Source organism: Thalassophryne amazonica, chromosome 3, assembly GCF_902500255.1.
Source record: "Thalassophryne amazonica chromosome 3, fThaAma1.1, whole genome shotgun sequence".
NCBI lineage: Eukaryota > Metazoa > Chordata > Actinopteri > Batrachoidiformes > Batrachoididae > Thalassophryne > Thalassophryne amazonica.
Genome location: NC_047105.1, coordinates 11531191 through 11550131, shown reverse-complemented (window position 1 = coordinate 11550131; position 18941 = coordinate 11531191). Strand labels below are relative to the sequence as shown.

Sequence of the window (18941 nt, the reverse complement as noted above, 5' to 3'; positions counted from 1 at the left end):
TTCTATCCAAGTTTTTGTTTTTTCCCCAGAAAGATTTTATCTAAGTGTTTTCAGCATGAATTTAATCTCCTAAGTTTGACCTACCTGAATTACATTTGGAATATATACAGCTTGAATCTTCAGATCTGAATGTGTGTCTTTAAACTCACAGCTGATTTAAATTCAGTTCTCAAACGATTTATCTTCTGCAGCACACGAATGTGAATGAAACAGTAGAAACAGTGTCATGGACTGACAATACCTACTTGTGTTTTGTTAAGGAACGAGACTGTCCACATGTCCAACGTGGTCCCAATTAACCCTCGTTAAATCAAAAGCTCATTTTCTAGACGCCTGCACTGGAGATGGAATATTTTCAGAGGTGTTCTTTGTCTACGTGGGTATCGCGTCGCCTCACCCCTACTTTGTCTTCTCTTCCTAACTGCACCACGGGGCTGTCATGACTCATGTAGCATTAAAATTATTTTACTTGGAACTTGCCAGCAACTAATTACACTGATCATTGAATACAGCAATTATCTATCTCAGCTTGCCTTTTTTCCCTTAATGAAGAAAAACCTTGTGCCGCAGATTATATATATTCAGTGGGATGATGGCCCTCTAAAGAGAGGTGGAAAGTGCAAAATTTGTTAAATGATTTGCTCATTTAGCTCACGAGGCGATCAGTCTCCACACGCCCGGCGAACAGTCAGTGGAACTCAGTTTGGGCATCGAGAAAGTAATTATTCAACCATTTATTAGCATTATAAATAATGTGCATGTTAATTTATATCCCCGCCATGCGTTGTGTTTATTAGTTTACTAAATGCTCCATCAGACGTGTTTATGCAACAAGCACAAATTAAGATTTTGGCAATTCATTTGTAAGGTCAAATATTTACTCAGTTTGGATAATAGATCATCGGATTGAGCCTGCTCAGCTAAATCGTGATTTATAATTAGATTAATTAAAGAACAGCGAGAGATACCACTGGGAAACGGGGATTTTCAGAAAATTAATTAGGCTCCGTAAGCTTGATCTTATTTTCATTTGGACCCAGTTGGGTTTGGGACGGTGTTGTTGGGAAACTTTGATGTGCTTAAGCATGCACGCGCACACATCAAAAATGCGGCGCTGTAAGAGCATTACGCACTCCAGACGCTTTTATAACGCAGTACAAAGACAGAAAACTGACAATAGTGTTCATTCCAGGGGCAACAGGGCAAACAAGCAGTCGTTCCAGACGATACAGTAACACCGTTACGGCTTTCCTGAGACGTGACCCGTCTCCAGCCCAGTCTGATCTCCTCAGTCGCACCAACTACAATACACGGCAAACTGGGTTAATGCAGCCACGTGCATCTTCCTCAAAGCAGCCAAAAAAGTTAAGTTGCAGAAGGAGCCCAAGGCTGGATGAAAGCCTGGCCCTCCCGCCTTATCGCTCACCTCTGTGTTTACTAAGCGACACTCATCCACATTTGTCAAAGATGGCTTCATTAAACAGGGGTGGCGTGGAGAGATTGGGTCTGCCGGCTGATCCCTCCCCGTCTCTCCTGCCACGCGTCGGCATTCATCAGGCAGACGCTGCCTCTGTGATTAATTACTTACAAACATGTCTCTTTGCCCCTGATGAATGTGTGTCACAGATACGGAGGTGCGCGACGGCACTGAGGCGGTGGAGATTTGTGGGCCCGTTTGCCTTTAGAAATGGAGGGATGATGCACAAACTAACAAGCGGGAGAGGTCGTCCGGTGTTGCGTGTGCACCTCGCACCACAGTACTGATGAGCGAGGAAGAGTGAAGGTCCACTTTAAAACGGTGAAGGAATTGACAATAGGTAATGAAAAAGAAAACTCAAGGGCAATGCATACCCTACACAAGGTCACAAGCAGAAACAACTCCAGCCACACAATCATTCACTGAACAGTCCGAATACTGATGCATGATTCAGTCTAGAGTCAGGGCCATAAGTATTTGGACAGTGACAAGTTGTGCTCTTTTGCTCCTGAGCATCACAGTGGAGGAGAAATGATGCTTGTTCTCCAGACCTTTAATTTGAACTCAAGGGGGTTGAACAAAAACATCACATTCAACAGTCATCTTCAGACCCTATAATAATATATAAATATACATTTATTAATATTATGTTCGCGGCACACTGGACCAGCTCTACACGCTCCATCGGGTGCTCGAGGGTTCATGGGAGTTTGCCCAACCAGTCCACATGTGTTTTGTGGATCTGGAGAAGGCATTCGACCGTGTCCCTCGGCGCACCCTGTGGGGAGTGCTCCAGGAGTACGGGGTCCGGGGTCCTTTGCTAAGGGCTATCCGGTCCCTGTACGACCGCAGCAGGAGCTTGGTTCGCATTGCCGGTAGTAAGTCAAACCTGTTTCCAGTGCACGTTGGCCTCCGCCACGGCTGCCCTTTGTCACCGGTTCTGTTCATTATTTTTATGGACAGAATTTCTAGGCGCAGCCAGGGTGTAGAGGGGGTCTGGTTTGAGAACCACAGAATCTCGTCTCTGCTGTTTGCGGACGATGTGGTTCTGTTGGCTTCGTCAAATCAGGACCTTCAGCGTGCACTGGGGTGGTTTGCAGCCAAGTGTGAAGCGTCCGGGATGAAAATCAGCACCTCCAAATCCGAGGCCATGGTTCTCGACTGGAAAAAGGTGCTTTGCCCGCTTCAGGTCGGTGGAGTGTCCTTGCCTCAAGTGGAGGAGTTTAAGTATCTCGGGGTCTTTTTCACGAGTGAGGGACGGATGGAGCGTAAGATCGATAGACGGATCGGTGCAGCATCTGCAGTGATGCGGTCGCTGTATCGGACCGTCGTGGTGAAGAGAGAGCTGAGTAGGGGGGCAAAGCTCTCGATTTACCGATCAATCTACGTTCCGATCCTCACCTATGGTCATGAGATTTGGCTCATGACTGAAAGAACGAGATCGCGAGTACAAGCGGCCGAGATGAGTTTCCTCCGCAGGGTGGCTGGGCACTCTCTTAGAGATAGGGTGAGGAGCTCGGTCACTCGGGAGGAGCTCGGAGTCGAGCCGCTGCTCCTCCACGTCGAAAGGAGTCAGATGAGGTGGCTCGGGCATCTTTTCCGGATGCCCCCTGGACACCTCCCTGGAGAGGTGTTCCGGGCACGTCCCACTGGGAGGAGGCCCTGGGGAAGACCCAGGACACGCTGGAGAGATTACATCTCTCGGCTGGCTTGGGAATGCCTTGGGGTTCCCCCGGAGGAGCTGGAGGAGGTGTGTGTGGATCGGGAGGTCTGGGCGGCTTTGCTTGAGCTGCTGCCCCCGCGACCCGACTCCGGATAAAGCAGAAGAAAATGGATGGATGGATGGATAATATTATGTTGTATAATTGTGCATATTGGGCAGCACGGTGGATTAGTGGTTGGCACTGTTGCCTCACAGCGAGAAGGTCGTAGATTCAATTCCCGTGGCCTTTCTGTGTGGAGTTTGCATGTTCTCCCCGTGTTTGCGTGGGTTTCCTCCGGGTGCTCCGGTTTCCTCCCACATCCAAAGACATGTGGGTTAGGTGGATTGGAATCTTTACATTTGTCCGTAGGTGTGTGTGTGTGTCTGTGTTTGTTTGTCTATTTGTGGCCCTGCAACAGACTGGCGTCCTGTCCTGGGTGTACCCCGCCTCGCACTCTATGACTGCTGGGATAGGCTCCAGCACCCAGCGACCCTTAATTTGACTAAGCGGTTGAAGGTGAATGAATGAATGAATTGTACATATTAATAAATACACATATATACATATTATAAAGTGTGTTTGTTTTTTACTGGAAATCATCATGTTGACAACCAGTATTCTTTAGACACATTAGAGAACAGATGCATGCACATTTCCAAGTCAATGAATTTGAGACAAGTGAGGAAAGCCACCAAGACATCCATAACACCTCTCAAGGAGTTAATAGACTTCTGTGGCTATGACTGGACAAAACAGCTCAACTTTGTCTTGCACCACAAGGTGTAGGGCTTCTCAAAAATAAGAAGCTTACCAGTCAGAACATGGGAAACTCAACCGCAAATTTGAACCTTTTTCTTGTATGATGATCCTTCTTTATGCCACTCCATCATGAAGCTGTGATTGATGATGCAACAGACAAAAGTTGCACGATGCACAGTTTCGCTCATCCCAGCCATAAAAGCCTATAACGCGTTCAAAATTATCTGGGTCTCTTGGTGGCTTTCCTCACTGTTCTCCTTCTTGAGAACTATGTAGTCCAGACAGATTTACCACACAGTACCATACTGTTTATATTTCTTAATGATCCAAGACATAATCAGTGGCCTGGAAATGTTCATGCTTCCATCACCGAACTTGTCTAAATAAAACTGCCTGTAAACATGTTGATTTTTATTAAATGTTTAGTTGGTCCATTTATTTATGGGCTGTGAAAATTGGGGGGATATGTATAAAAATTGTCATAATTCTTAACATAAAATATTTTGGTTAGAAATTAAGAATTTAAGGTATTTGTCCCACTACAACAGGGCTGTAACAAATGATTAATTTCATAATTGATTAACCAAGAACACAATCAACTGATTAATCGATTGGTTCTTTTGTCTAGAAAGTGCCAGAAAATGATGAAAAAATTAAATTTTTTTGCTGCTACCCTCTTTGATGCTACCCTCAAGTGTCTTGTTTTGTCCACAACTCAAAGATATTCCATTTACTAGGAGTAAACAGTGAAAAAGGAGTCAAATAAACAAGAAAATGTTCACATTTAAAAAGCCGAAACCAGAGAATTTGGATATTTTTAAAGAATGACTCAAAATGACTAATCAATATTATAATAGTTTACAAATGTAATAGTCAATTAATCATTGATTCATCATTTTAGCGCTACACTACAGGTACCTCATGACTATTCAATTTCAAATCCATTGTGGTGGTGTATAGATGTAAAATTAAAATAACGTCACTCTCCTAAAACTTTTGTACCTGGCTGTATAGTAAATGCAAGAATTCCTGGAGCTGTCCCAGGTCCTGGCAGTTTTGCACTTCACCTCAAAGCATTGTTCAGTTGCTGTCTGACTGCTCTCTTCTGTTCTTAACCTGAACCTCAGGGGCTTCCAAACCACGGAGGGTCCCAATGCCGATAAAAACTATTCTGGGCACGTGGCACAGATGGCTGATATGTCTACTTGGCAGGCAACCTGGGACCCTCCTGACCAACACAGCATGGCACCTGACATCACAGCGCAGCCTGAGCATGCAAGAATACTCTTAACTAGGAGACTCACAAGTAGGTTAAGTGAGGACGGGCATTGCATCAGAAGACTTCAATCAACATTGCTGGAGTGTCACATGCAAACGATGGAGGGTCATACGGTGTAAGGATTAACATGAACGTGGAGGCCCGATATGAGCAGAGAACTGGGAGCTTGTGTAAATTGGAGCTGTGCGTACAATGCATAAAATGACTCCCATCAAATAGTTTCTAAGCAAGGAAAAAACATTACACAAGAACCATTAACATAATGAGCATTCAGCCAAGTCATTTGAGACTATTAGTGAGACCATTATGATTAGCTAAGAATCCCATTAGCACATTACATTGAGCACAGATCACTTACTATGCGACTATAAACTGAAGGTAATTTATGGGCTTCCCACAGTAGGAATCCAACTCAAGTGACCTGCGCAGATGTGTGCGTGGCCTGAAATGGGTATGTGGACCCAAGCTACTGCTAACGTGGTGCCACACTTTATCATCCATACGCCAAATGCATGTCAAGAATGCACATCAGGAAATTTTGAAGGGAAAGATGATTAGAAAGTTGATCCACCAGGGGGCATATTTACTTGTATAAGTAGATACTTCTTAGTGAGCTACACAGCTCTCCTCACACTGTTGTCAATGCAGAAACATATGCTGACATAAATGTGTTCACTTTCACAATTATTCATCACAACGTCCTGCCATTTTCATTTTATTATTATCCCAGGTGGCCCTTGCTGGATTTCTTTATATACAACCCCAATTCCAATGAAGTTGGAACGTTGTGTAAAATGAAAATAAAAACAGAATACAATGATTTGCAAATCATCTTCAGCCTATATTCAATTGAATACACCACAAAGACAAGATATTTAATGTTCAAACTGATAAACTTTATTGTTTTTGTGCAAATATTTGCTCATTTTGAAATGGATGCCTGCAACACATTTCAAAAAAGCTGGGACAGTGATATGTTTACCACTGTGTTACATCACATTTCCTTCTAACAACACTCAATAAGTGTTTGGAAACTGAGGACACTAATTGTTGAAGCTTTGTAGGTGGAATTCTTTCCCATTCTTTCTTGATGTACGACTTAAGTTGTTCAACTGTCTCGGGTCTCAATTGTCGTATTTTGCGCTTCATAATGTGCCACACATTTTCAATGGGTGACAGGTCTGGACTGCAGGCAGGCCAGTCTAGTACCCAGACTCTTTTACTACGAAGCCCCACTGTTGTAACACATGCAGAATGTGGCTTGCTGAAATAAGTAGGGACGTCCCTGAAAAAGACGTTGCTTGGATGGCAGCATGTGTTGCTCCAAAACCTGGATGTACCTTTCAGCATTGATGGTGCCATCACAGATGTGTAAGTTGCCCATGCCATGGGCACTAACACACCCCCCCCAATACCATCACAGATGCTGGCTTTTGAACTTTGCACTGGTAACAATCTGGATGGTCTTTTTCCTCTTTTGTCCGGAGGACACAACGTCCATGATTTCCAAAAACAATTTGAAATGTGGACTCATCAGACCACAGCACACTTTTCCACTTTGCTTCTGTTCATTTCAAATGAGCTCAGGCCCAGAGAAGGCGGCGGTGTTTCTGGATGTTGTTGATGTATGGCTTTCACTTTGCATGGTAGAGTTTTAACTTGCACTTGTAGATGTAGTGACGAACTGTGTTAACTGACAATGGTTTTCTGAAGTGTTCCTGAGCCCACAAGGTAAGATCCTTTACACAATGATGTTGGTTTTTAATGCAGTGCCGCCTGAGGGATCGAAGGTCACGGGCATTCAATGTTGATTTTCGGCCTTGCTGTTTACACATAGAAAGTTCTCCAGATGCTCTGACTCTTCTGATTATATTATGGACTGTAGATGATGGAATCCCTAAATTCCTTGCAATTGAACATTGAGAAACCAAGCACTGAAACCAAGCACATTAACCACTTGGCCACCACCGCTGCTTTGGCCGTCGACTGGAGCGACTGTACAAAAAGACCAGACTCACTGTACACAGCCGAATGTACACTGACCACCTTCATCAATACAAGACCGCCTTCACCTCTGCCAAATTTTCATACTACTCCAACATCATCAACACTGGTACAGGTAACAACTTCTCAACTGTCAGCCGCCTTCTACAGCCCACTAAAACACTCCCTCCAGACATTTCCACCGATCAGCCTTCCTGGACTTCTTCAGCTCTAAAATCAACACCATTCACCACCAACTGGTCTCATGTTGCACCTCCTCACATGATCCAGCCTGGATGATCACTATCAGTTCCTTCTCTGACTTCATGTCAGTATCAGAACACATAATCTCTGAACTCATCCATAAAGCAAAAACCACCACCTGTCAGCTTGATCCTCTTCCCACCGCCCTTGTCAAAGCCTGTCTGCCATCCATTTCTCCCATGATCACCAACATAATTAACTCCTCCCTCACCACTGGTATTGTACCCCCACTCTCAAACTGGCTGCTATCACACCCATTCTAAAAAAACCCAGCACTGACTCAGCTGACCTCAATCACTACCGACCCATTTCAAACCTCCCCTTCATCTCAAAAACACTTGAAAAGGTGGCTGTCGCACAACTACAGTCGCACCTCGAGACAAACAACCTCTATAAACCCTTCCAATCCGGTTTCCGTCCAAAACACAGCACTGAAACAGCCCTGGTCAAAATTACCAATAATCTCCTCCATGCAGCTGACTCTGGACTACTCACCATTCTCATCCTACTTGACCTCAGCGCAGGATTCGACACCATCTCTCACCAACTGCTCCTGGACCGCCTGGCTGGCATTGGGATCACTGGACCGCCTGGCTGGCATTGGGATCACTGGTGCTGCACTCTCCTGGTTCACATCATACCTCACCAGCCATCAACAATTCGTGCAATTAAGGAACTGCAAGTGTGGGTGCTTGGGTGTTTCACTGGGTGTCCCCCAGGGGTCAGTCTTGGGTCCACTTCTTTTCATTATTTACCTTCTCCCACTGGGCGCACTCCTCCATCAACATGGGACCCATTTTCATTGCTACGCCGATGACACACAGGTCTACATCGCCTCCAAACCTACTGCTGCCATCCCTCCCACCTCCCTCATCACCTGCTTGGAAGACATTCAGAGCTGGATGAGCAGGAACTTCCTGAAGCTCAATGGCAATACAACCGAGCCCCTGCTCATCGGCTCCAAATCCACCCTCATTAATCGCAACACACCCCAGCTCCACCTATCACCATTGACGGATTCCCTGTAGCCTTCTCGCCCCAAGTCAAAAGCCTAGGTATCATTTTGGACAGCACCCTCTCATTTGCACCTCATATTCAAAACATCACCTGGACTGCCTTCTTTCACCTCCGCAACATGTTCCAGACATCCCTGTCCCAATCCAGCACTGAAATTCTGGTTCAAACCTTTGTCACATCTCACATTGATTACTGTAACACCCTCCTCACCGGACTCCCTAACAAACTCATTAACAGACTGCAACTCATCCAGAACATGGCTGCCCGGATCATTATCCGCACAAAATCATCTGATCACATCACCCCTGTTCTCATCCAGCTTCACTGGCTCCCTGTACATTACCGTATTCAGTATAAAAAAAACCTCCTCGCCTACAAAGCTCTCTATAACCTAGCCTCCACCTAACTCTCTGATCTCCTGCATGAATACACTCCCTCATGCACCCTCCGCTCAACCTCTGCTGGACTGCTTACCATCCCCACCTCACGCCTCAGTACCATGGGTGCCCGGGCCATTAGCTGCTCAGCACCCACATTCTGGAACTCCCTCCCCCCACACATAAGACAATCAAACTCCAAAGTCCCAACTCAAAACCCATCTGTTCAAACTGGCATATGACCTCTAGCTGGAGTCTGTCACTTGTTTTTATGTCAATGTTGTGTTTTACTAACGTTTGTGGGGTTTTTTTTTCTCTACTTCTCTGCTTTTACTTTTTGTAAGGTGACCTTGGGTGACTTGAAAGGTGCCTCCAAATAAAATGTATTATCATTATCAAATCAAATCAAATCAATTTTATTTATATAGCACCAAATCACAACAAACAGTTGCCCCAAGGCGCTTTATATTGTAAGGCAAGACCATACAATAATTAAGGAAAAACCCCAACGGTCAAAATGACCCCCTGTGAGTAAGCACTTGGCAACAGTGGGAAGGAAAAACTCCCTTTTAACAGGAAGAACCCTCCAGCAGAACCAGGCTCAGGGAGGGGCAGTCTTCTGCTGGGACTGGTTGGGGCTGAGGGAGAGAACCAGGAAAAAGACATGCTGTGGAGGGGAGCAGAGATCAATCACTAATGATTAATGCAGAGTGGTGCATACAGAGCAAAAAGAGAAAGAAACACTCAGTGCATCATGGGAACCCCCCAGCAGTCTAAGTCTATAGCAGCATAACTAAGGGATGGTTCAGGGTCACCTGATCCAGCCCTAACTATAAGCTTTAGCAAAAAGAAAGTTTTAAGCCTAATCTTAAAAGTAGAGAGGGTGTCTGTCTCCCTGATCCGAATTGGGAGCTGGTTCCACAGGAGAGGAGCCTGAAAGCTGAAGGCTCTGCCTCCCATTCTACTCTTAAAACCCTAGGAACTACAGTAAGCCTGCAGTCTGAGAGCGAAGCGCTCTATTGGGGTGATATGGTACTATGGGTCCCTAAGATAAGATGGGGACCTGATTATTCAAAACCTTATAAGTAAGAAGAAGAATTTTAAATTCTATTCTAGAATTAACAGGAAGCCAATGAAGAGAGGCCAATATGGGTGAGATATGCTCTCTCCTTCTAGTCCCCGTCAGTACTCTAGCTGCAGCATTTTGAATTAACTGAAGGCTTTTTAGGGAACTTTTAGGACAACCTGATAATAATGAATTACAATAGTCCAGCCTAGAGGAAATAAATGCATGAATTAGTTTTTCAGCATCACTCTGAGACAAGACCTTTCTACTTTTAGAGATATTGCGCAAATGCAAAAAGCAGTCCTACATATTTGTTTAATATGTGACATTGAATGACATATCCTGATCAAAAATGACTCCAAGATTTCTCACAGTATTACTAGAGGTCAGGGTAATGCCATCCAGAGTAAGGATCTGGTTAGGACACCATGTTTCTAAGATTTGTGGGGCCAAGTACAATAACTTCAGTTTATTCTGTGTTAAAGCAGGAAATTAGAGGTCATCCATGTCTTTATGTCTGTAAGACAATCCTGCAGTTTAGCTAATTGGTGTGTGTCCTCTGGCTTCATGGATAGATAAAGCTGGGTATCATCTGCGTAACAATGAAAATTTAAGCAATGCAATATATTATGGAATACAAATCAGAGATCCCAACATTGAGAGTGGGCTCTGTGAAATATCCTACCTCAATGACTGAGATCTGGCATCAACACACAAATGTCAACTCCATGCAGACTGTTTCTGTGGAACTCTGATCTACACTTTGCTGTTGTTTATCCTGCTACTGCATAAAACATTCCAGTCTTGTATTTTCCTTCAATCTTTCATTGTGCCTTCCATCCTGTCTTGATAAAATGAGTCAGATTCACTTGCGGTATCGAACTACACCCCCCCCCTCCCAAAATCCCCATCTTAACAATGTGATCCACTCTTCACTTGATTGTTGGTGCTGTCATAGTGATTTCATTAGTCCGGTGAGGTCTGGGAGCATGTGACGCTGTTGTGTGGCTCAATTATCAACCTCAGGCAGAATTGCCCTGAGTCCAGTTTGGCAACCACTCAGACAGACCAACAAGTCCATCCCAACCTCCCCAAGTAGCCATATATGTGCCACAGTTATAAGTGGGTATCACCTTAATCTTTTCCAGTTGGTGGGGTCATCAATACTCAGACACCTGCATGCTGGATCATGCTCAGAGACATTTGTCAGATGGCCACAATGTAGTAACTGATGTTCTGCCATCATGAAAGTGGTATGGCTCTTATGAGTCTCCGTACATAAACATTCATTTGATGCAAAGTTGTTCAAATGGATCCTCCAAAGAGAGCAACTACCAAAGACATCCACTTGTTGCCTTATGTCACTGGTTAATGTCCAAGTCTCACAACCATACAATCAAACTAAAATTGGACCTTCGTTAAGAGCCTGTTCATACTACAATGCGACATGGTTGACTCTGTCCAACGGAGCAGATTCTCAAGTCTCAAGTCATAATGACCACCAATGGTTTGCAAGCTGACTTGAGACTTGACTTGACACTTGCCGATTCACGACTTGAGAATGACTTGACATTCTCAAGTCAGCTTCAGGTGTCCAAATTTCCTATCTTTAATACAGGTTGACATAGCTTAGTGGAGGGTAATGTTGTATTGGCGGAGCTCAACGTTTACTGACACTGACTTACTATAGGGTAGAATTCAACTTGTGCCACTGGAGGGCAGGTGCATTGGTAGCGCACTTCGCCAGGGAGTGGCTTGACAGAGCTGATCCTCGACTCAATGTTTAAGATGTCACGTGACGTAGCCTATATAAACTAGACATAACTCTGCGATTGTGTCACTTGGTACTGGTGCATTGACGAGACACGTTTGACATAATTCTTCACATTTCTTCATATTTCTACATATTGTTTTATGTCTTGAGGATCTTGAGGATCCCTTGAACATCCAGTCAAGCCTCCAAAGCTGGCCAAGGGAGTCCGATAAAGGCAAACAGAGAAGTAAAGGTGTATCAGTGGAGGTGATGGAGTGGTAGAAGAGCCCAATTCTTTCCATGGTTTTAGCATCAATGTTTAAGATTTTAAGCATGTTGAACATTTTTCCAGAACCACAATGAACATGAGCATTGCCCAGCTAACACAGACTTAGCTCCTGCAGAGTCTGGTGGACCATGGCGCTGGTCGATGTTAATTCATTTTTTTACTCTCCATCAGCAACCACTGGGCTCATGGTCAGAGTGTGAATGCACCATAACCTCCAAAGGCATTAGCACTGCCAAACACATCTGCCCACTTCATAACTCCATAAGTTGTTCCCAATTGTATCTAGATCTGAAAGGCAGAGGTCTCAGAGAAATTAGAGAGTTAATAAATGTTTCAACAAGTTGACCAGTATAACTGCAATCAGCTACATTTCTGAAAGCTGAGCTCAGGATGTCACAGGAGATCTTCATATTGATCCAGGACAATTGCAAAACCAGACATAAGACTCCTCAATCAACTTCTCAAGTGCTGCAATTGCAGCATCCATTCACTGACTGCACAAAGATCACAGTGTTGGCACCAAAGTCAAGATCACTGAACCGTTCCTCTGTCCTTCCATGGACGCGGGCACTGAAAACGCGCCACACCCAGCACACGTTTTCTGAGAGCTTCAGTGCTTTTACTTGGCTGCACCAAACACTTTAAGTTGAAAACCCCAGAATTTTTCAGTGACATCACTGCAACATGTTTTCAGGCAACTTAAATGTCAGTCAAAAGTAACACATGACATTTAAAAGTAGAAAAGGCCTAACTGTGATAAATACATTATTATGTATGAGCTGTTACCAACCGAAACCGATGGGCATGCTTTGGAGCACAAGAGAAAAAAAATTGAATCTTTTGTGCACTCTTACATATATACAAGAGGATACCTGACCTTGTTTATTTCCCTCTTTTCAGAAAAAAAAAAAAATAAGCTGCACTTCAAGCACAACTAAACGGAGTAAATCCTATTCCTCGATCCGATTACTTGGAGCTCCTCTTTAGTTCACTGCAGAGCGCCGCTCTGTGCCACAGTCGCCATGCCGCGCTTATGCTGACTGAGTTGTAGCGGAAGAGAAAATGGGGGCAGCCGCTATCAGACACTTCAGCCGTTTCTCAAGGATCGCGCGCAGAAACCTTCCAACTTTTCAGACGCTAATCCGCACATCTGTGCACAGCCAAGGCAATTCTGCTTCTGCTGCAAAACGAGTCTCCATCGGGAGCCGAGGAGCTCCTGTTCTCTCATAAGCACTTCCTTGGATTCCGCGCTCGTTCTTCCTCAGTCAGCCTCTCTATAAGAGTGTAAATCCCACTTGGCTCCAGCTTACACATGAAGGACAGCTCGTGGGTGACTTGGCTGCTCCTGAAAACTGATCTTGGAGTTCTTAGATGATCTATCTTGACACAATAAAGGATTTACTCCATGTACGCGCCTAATGTTGCTGCAAGATCCGATTACAAAGGGCGAGGATGGGGACCGGCACTTTAACACTGATCACAGAACCTGCCTCGGCAGACCACTTCATCTCAAAATATTTAATCCATATTGCTGCATGTGGGTGCAAAGACCGCCAAAGGAAGCCGCTCTCAGCCTTAAGGCACTTTTCCCTCTGGATGAGGATTTGACTTTATTTTTCAATTCGCTGTCCTACAGGATGTGTAAGGTGTGGCTGAATGGGATTGGTGCAGAGATTGCACTATTCACAGGGCCACAGGATGCCCCTCAAACATTTGGAAAAATCATCTCCCATTTCACAGGAGCCTGGATTAGCAAGGAGAAAGAATGGGCTTAAAGAGAGCGGGAAGATTATCATGTTATTGCCATAATCACTGCACAATGTGAGAGAAATCCTCCGCTTGCAATTCCCTCAGGACAAAAATACAGTGAAACGTGCTGACTCTCCAAGACCTCTGAATGCAGAGTAAGTGCTTCAGCTTTACTATAGTATGTATGTTATCAAATCAAATCAATTCAAATCAATTTTATTTATATAGCACCAAATCACAACAAACAGTTGCCCCAAGGCGCTTTATATTGTAAGGCAAAGCCATACAATAATTACGGAAAAACCCCAATGGTCAAAACGACCCCCTGTGAGCAAGCACTTGGCGACAGTGGGAAGGAAAAACTCCCTTTTAACAGGAAGAAACCTCCAGCAGAACCAGGCTCAGGGAGGGGCAGTCTTCTGCTGGGACTGGTTGGGGCTGAGGGAGAGAACCAGGAAAAAGACATGCTGTGGAGGGGAGCAGAGATCAGTCACTAATGATTAAATGCAGAGTGGTGCATACAGAGCAAAAAGAGAAAGAAACACAGTGCATCATGGGAACCCCCCAGCAGTCTAAGTCTATAGCAGCATAACTAAGGGATGGTTCAGGGTCACCTGATCCAGCCCTAACTATAAGCTTTAGCAAAAAGGAAAGTTTTAAGCCTAATCTTAAAAGTAGAGAGGGTGTCTGTCTCCCTGATCCCTGGTTATGAGAATGATAAATGCTCAGCCATCCTGAAATATCCCCGTTTGTGCAAACAACTCACTGTGAAGACCGTGACAGCAGTTATGTCCTTGTTGAAAAATAAATTGTCACTGATGTGTATTCTATAGAAAAGTGTTCTCCACTGAATAGGTATAAATGTTTTTTTTTTTTTAAAGAGTCGAGTTCAAGTCAATCACAGTGTTAAAAAACAAAACAAACCCTTTTTTGGGGGGTCTGGAGTGAAAAGGATGAGGAGGCCACTCTATATAATACATGAGCCTCAGTATACCATGGCCTGTGCTACAATTTATGATAGCCATCCCTGGGTGGTAGCTGTGGCAAGGTCGGGGTCAATGAAGATTTACACCGGGGTCAAAATGTAAAAATGTGTCAGTCATATTGATAACAATACCTCATTATTTGTCTGATCATAAAGAGTCCAAAAAGGTACAGTTTGGACTATCTATGATGGAATGTTTTGAGTTATGGGGTAAAAACATCAAAAATGGTGACAAAGGTTAACAGTTTGTACAGGGGTCAAAACTTAAAATTGCTCAAATTCTGGTAAAAAGCAATGCAAATTATTGATTGAAATAACATGAATCTATCTATCATGTATCTAAATAACTAAAAAAAGGAAGAGTAGAATAGAAGAGTAGACTATAGTACAGTAGAGCCACTTAGGTGCCTGGTCTTGATAACCAGGGATGGTAGGTTTATGATTAATAAAGGAATAGTTTTGATTACGATAAATGCTTGGTCCTCAAACTAATGGTCAAACAAGGTCAACATCCTTTTAATATGATTGGAGCATTTTAAAATTTTGACCCCTGTGTAATTTTTCACTGACTCCAAACTGGCTATAGTCGTTACCCTGGGATGGCTATCATACATTTTTATGCAGGCTACGGTATCCTAAGGATGGACTGTGTCCTTTATTTCCCTTAAGTGGTACAGAAAACCTGCTTGGCCAATTGACCAATACCATAAATGAAGGATGATCTGAGTGTAATACAGCTGTATGCAAAAGTTTGGGCACCCATGATAATTTTCATAATTTTCCTTTATAAATCATTGTCTGTCTGGGTATATCATATAGCAGATGAACACACTGATATTTGAGAACTGAAATGAAGTTTCAAGTACTTACAGAATGTGTGCAATAATTATTGAATCAAAATTACGCAGGTGAATAAATTTGGGCACCCTTGTAATTTTATTGATTTGACTACATTTAGCACTAATTATTGGAACATAAAATTGGTTTGGTAAGCTCACTGACCCTTGACCTCCTTACACAGGTGAATCCAATCACGAGAAAGGGTATGTAAGGTGGCCATTTGCAAATGTTTCCCCTCTTTGTATCTCTTCTAATGAGTGGCAACATGGGAGCCTCTAAAGAACTCTCAAATGACCTCAAAACAAAGATTGTTCAACATCATGGTTTAGGGGAAGGATACAAAAAGCTATCTCAGAGATTCAGCTGTCAGTTTCCACTGTGAGGTGTTGTATGGCTGGGGGGGCCTGGCTGCCTTTTTGTTTCTGTTTTTTGTCCTGTCTTTTGTTTTTCCTTCCAGGTGGCTTGCATTTGGGACTGAGTGGCTGTGTAGCTGAGTTTATCAGGACCTCACCCTGATCACCTGAGGCTGATCACCTGCGGCTCGTCAGGACTCACAGCTGTGGTGCATCTACATGGATTGGAACATGGTGGCATTTAAGACTGGAGTACACAGTGTGTATTTGCCAGAGACTCGACCTTGTGACCAGACGGGTGAGATCGTCGTCTTGAGAGCCATCTCATCATCAGTGGATGCAGAGAATGTCCAGGTTTGATGCACGGTCTGTGAAAGAGGAGGGGGTGAGGTCTCACGCTCGTCAGCACACTTCCTGAGGTACGTTAGATTTTGTGACTAACATTTATACAGTCAGTAAATGTGGTGTCCCTCACACCTTATTATATTGAGCTGTATGTAGTCGTTTAATGAGCTTCCACTGCTGTGGAGTTTTGCGAACAGGGTGTTCTATGCCTGCAGGGTGGGAAGCTGATTAGTAATTAAGCCAGGAAGCGTTTTCTGTTTGTACACCTTTGAGCGGTCCCTCTGTGTGTGGAGTGTGGACTCACATGATGATTTCTTCTTTCACAGACTCGGTTTGTCGCGGCCACCTGGGGGGTGTCGGCGGGGTCCTTGGGTCCGAACTGGTTCTGGCTCCGGACCGTTTTGTGCTGCTGGGAGCACAGCGCAAATCCACCACGCCAGACCGCGCACTTATTTGTTTGTATTTTTTCACATCACTGTTATGTTTATTAAACCCTGTTATCCTTTGTACCGTGCTCTGCTTATTTTATACTGGGTCCTTCAAATGCTGGTCGGTTCTCCGGGCTGCTCCTAAAGCAGCTTTCATTCACACTTTGGCTCCTTACAGTCTGAGGAGCAGCCCTCCCCCTCACTCCATTGATATGGTAAACAATTGCTTTACGCTGAGAAAGCAACAGTGTTACCCAGTAACATTCACATGCAAACTAGTGGAGCAATCCTGATAGTTACACACTCTTTGTTTGAGCATGTGCGATTGTCATCAGAGGATCTCTGTCTGCTTTCACTTTCGCTGTGCGTAATGGCGCAGGGCACATTGGAATAGTATGTACTCATTGGAGCACCCAGGGGCTATTCAAACGGGCCAACTAGCAACATATCACTCCTGAAAACGATCTTTGGCTTTTCACGTGAGTTAAATCTTCCCTACGATTGGATTTTGGAAAACCATGTGATGGTGAACCAATTCCGATTGGACACTCACATTGCGCACATCATCACACAGCTTCTATGAGGAGTACAAAGGTGGCCGATGGCTGGCTCGAAAGTCCGCGGAGTTACCTTTTCAGGAAAAAAAAAGTATACGTTTCTATCTCATATCATTAAAAAGTTATTTATAATTTAGTAAAGCTTGGTCTTAGCTGTTGTATACGACGGTGTCGGCCCCAGAGGGTTAACACACTGTCTGGCACAAACAAGGTTAGCATTCTTACTGACAAAAGTAAGAAATCTTCAAATCTTCATTCGCGGACAGTGAACTATCATGTCTGTGTATCATTAGGTGGAGAAGCAGAGTTCATCTCAATAGCTCGAAGCAGCTCTCCTACGTGGCTGACTTTGCTGTACAGATGTGACTGATGTTTGCCTCAGATGGAACATGCCATAGGTATTAAAGGCACTGCGCTGCGGTGGTTTGAATCATATTTGTCTAATAGATTACAATTTGTTCATGTAAATGGGGAATCTTCTTCACAGACTAAAGTTAATTATGGAGTTCCACAAGGTTCTGTGCTAGGACCAATTTTATTCACTTTATACATGCTTCCCTTAGGCAGTATTATTAGACGGTATTGCTTAAATTTTCATTGTTACGCAGATGATACCCAGCTTTATCTATCCATGAAGCCAGAGGACACACACCAATTAGCTAAACTGCAGGATTGTCTTACAGACATAAAGACATGGATGACCTCTAATTTCCTGCTTTTAAACTCAGATAAAACTGAAGTTATTGTACTTGGCCCCACAAATCTTAGAAACATGGTGTCTAACCAGATCCTTACTCTGGATGGCATTACCCTGACCTCTAGTAATACTGTGAGAAATCTTGGAGTCATTTTTGATCAGGATATGTCATTCAAAGCGCATATTAAACAAATATGTAGGACTGCTTTTTTGCATTTACGCAATATCTCTAAAATCAGAAAGGTCTTGTCTCAGAGTGATGCTGAAAAACTAATTCATGCATTTATTTCCTCTAGGCTGGACTATTGTAATTCATTATTATCAGGTTGTCCTAAAAGTTCCCTAAAAAGCCTTCAGTTAATTCAAAATGCTGCAGCTAGAGTACTGACGGGGACTAGAAGGAGAGAGCCTATCTCACCCATATTGGCCTCTCTTCATTGGCTTCCTGTTAATTCTAGAATAGAATTTAAAATTCTTCTTCTTACTTATAAGGTTTTGAATAATCAGGTCCCATCTTATCTTAGGGACCTCGTAGTACCATATCACCCCAATAGAGCGCTTCGCTCTCAGACTGCAGGCTTACTTGTAGTTCCTAGGGTTTGTAAGAGTAGAATGGGAGGCAGAGCCTTCAGCTTTCAGGCTCCTCTCCTGTGGAACCAGCTCCCAATTCAGATCAGGGAGACAGACACCCTCTCTACTTTTAAGATTAGGCTTAAAACTTTCCTTTTTGCTAAAGCTTATAGTTAGGGCTGGATCAGGTGACCCTGAACCATCCCTTAGTTATGCTGCTATAGACGTAGACTGCTGGGGGGTTCCCATGATGCACTGTTTCTTTCTCTTTTTGCTCTGTATGCACCACTCTGCATTTAATCATTAGTGATCGATCTCTGCTCCCCTCCACAGCATGTCTTTTTCCTGGTTCTCTCCCTCAGCCCCAACCAGTCCCAGCAGAAGACTGCCCCTCCCTGAGCCTGGTTCTGCTGGAGGTTTCTTCCTGTTAAAAGGGAGTTTTTCCTTCCC

At 43.9% G+C, this 18941-nt stretch overlaps 1 protein-coding gene across 4 annotated transcripts in view; it reads right to left on the bottom strand.

Moving 5' to 3' along the window:
* LOC117506338 (membrane-associated guanylate kinase, WW and PDZ domain-containing protein 3) overlaps positions 1-18941 on the bottom strand; it is a 463321-nt gene that overhangs the window by 115840 nt on the left and 328540 nt on the right. The window lies entirely within an intron of this gene.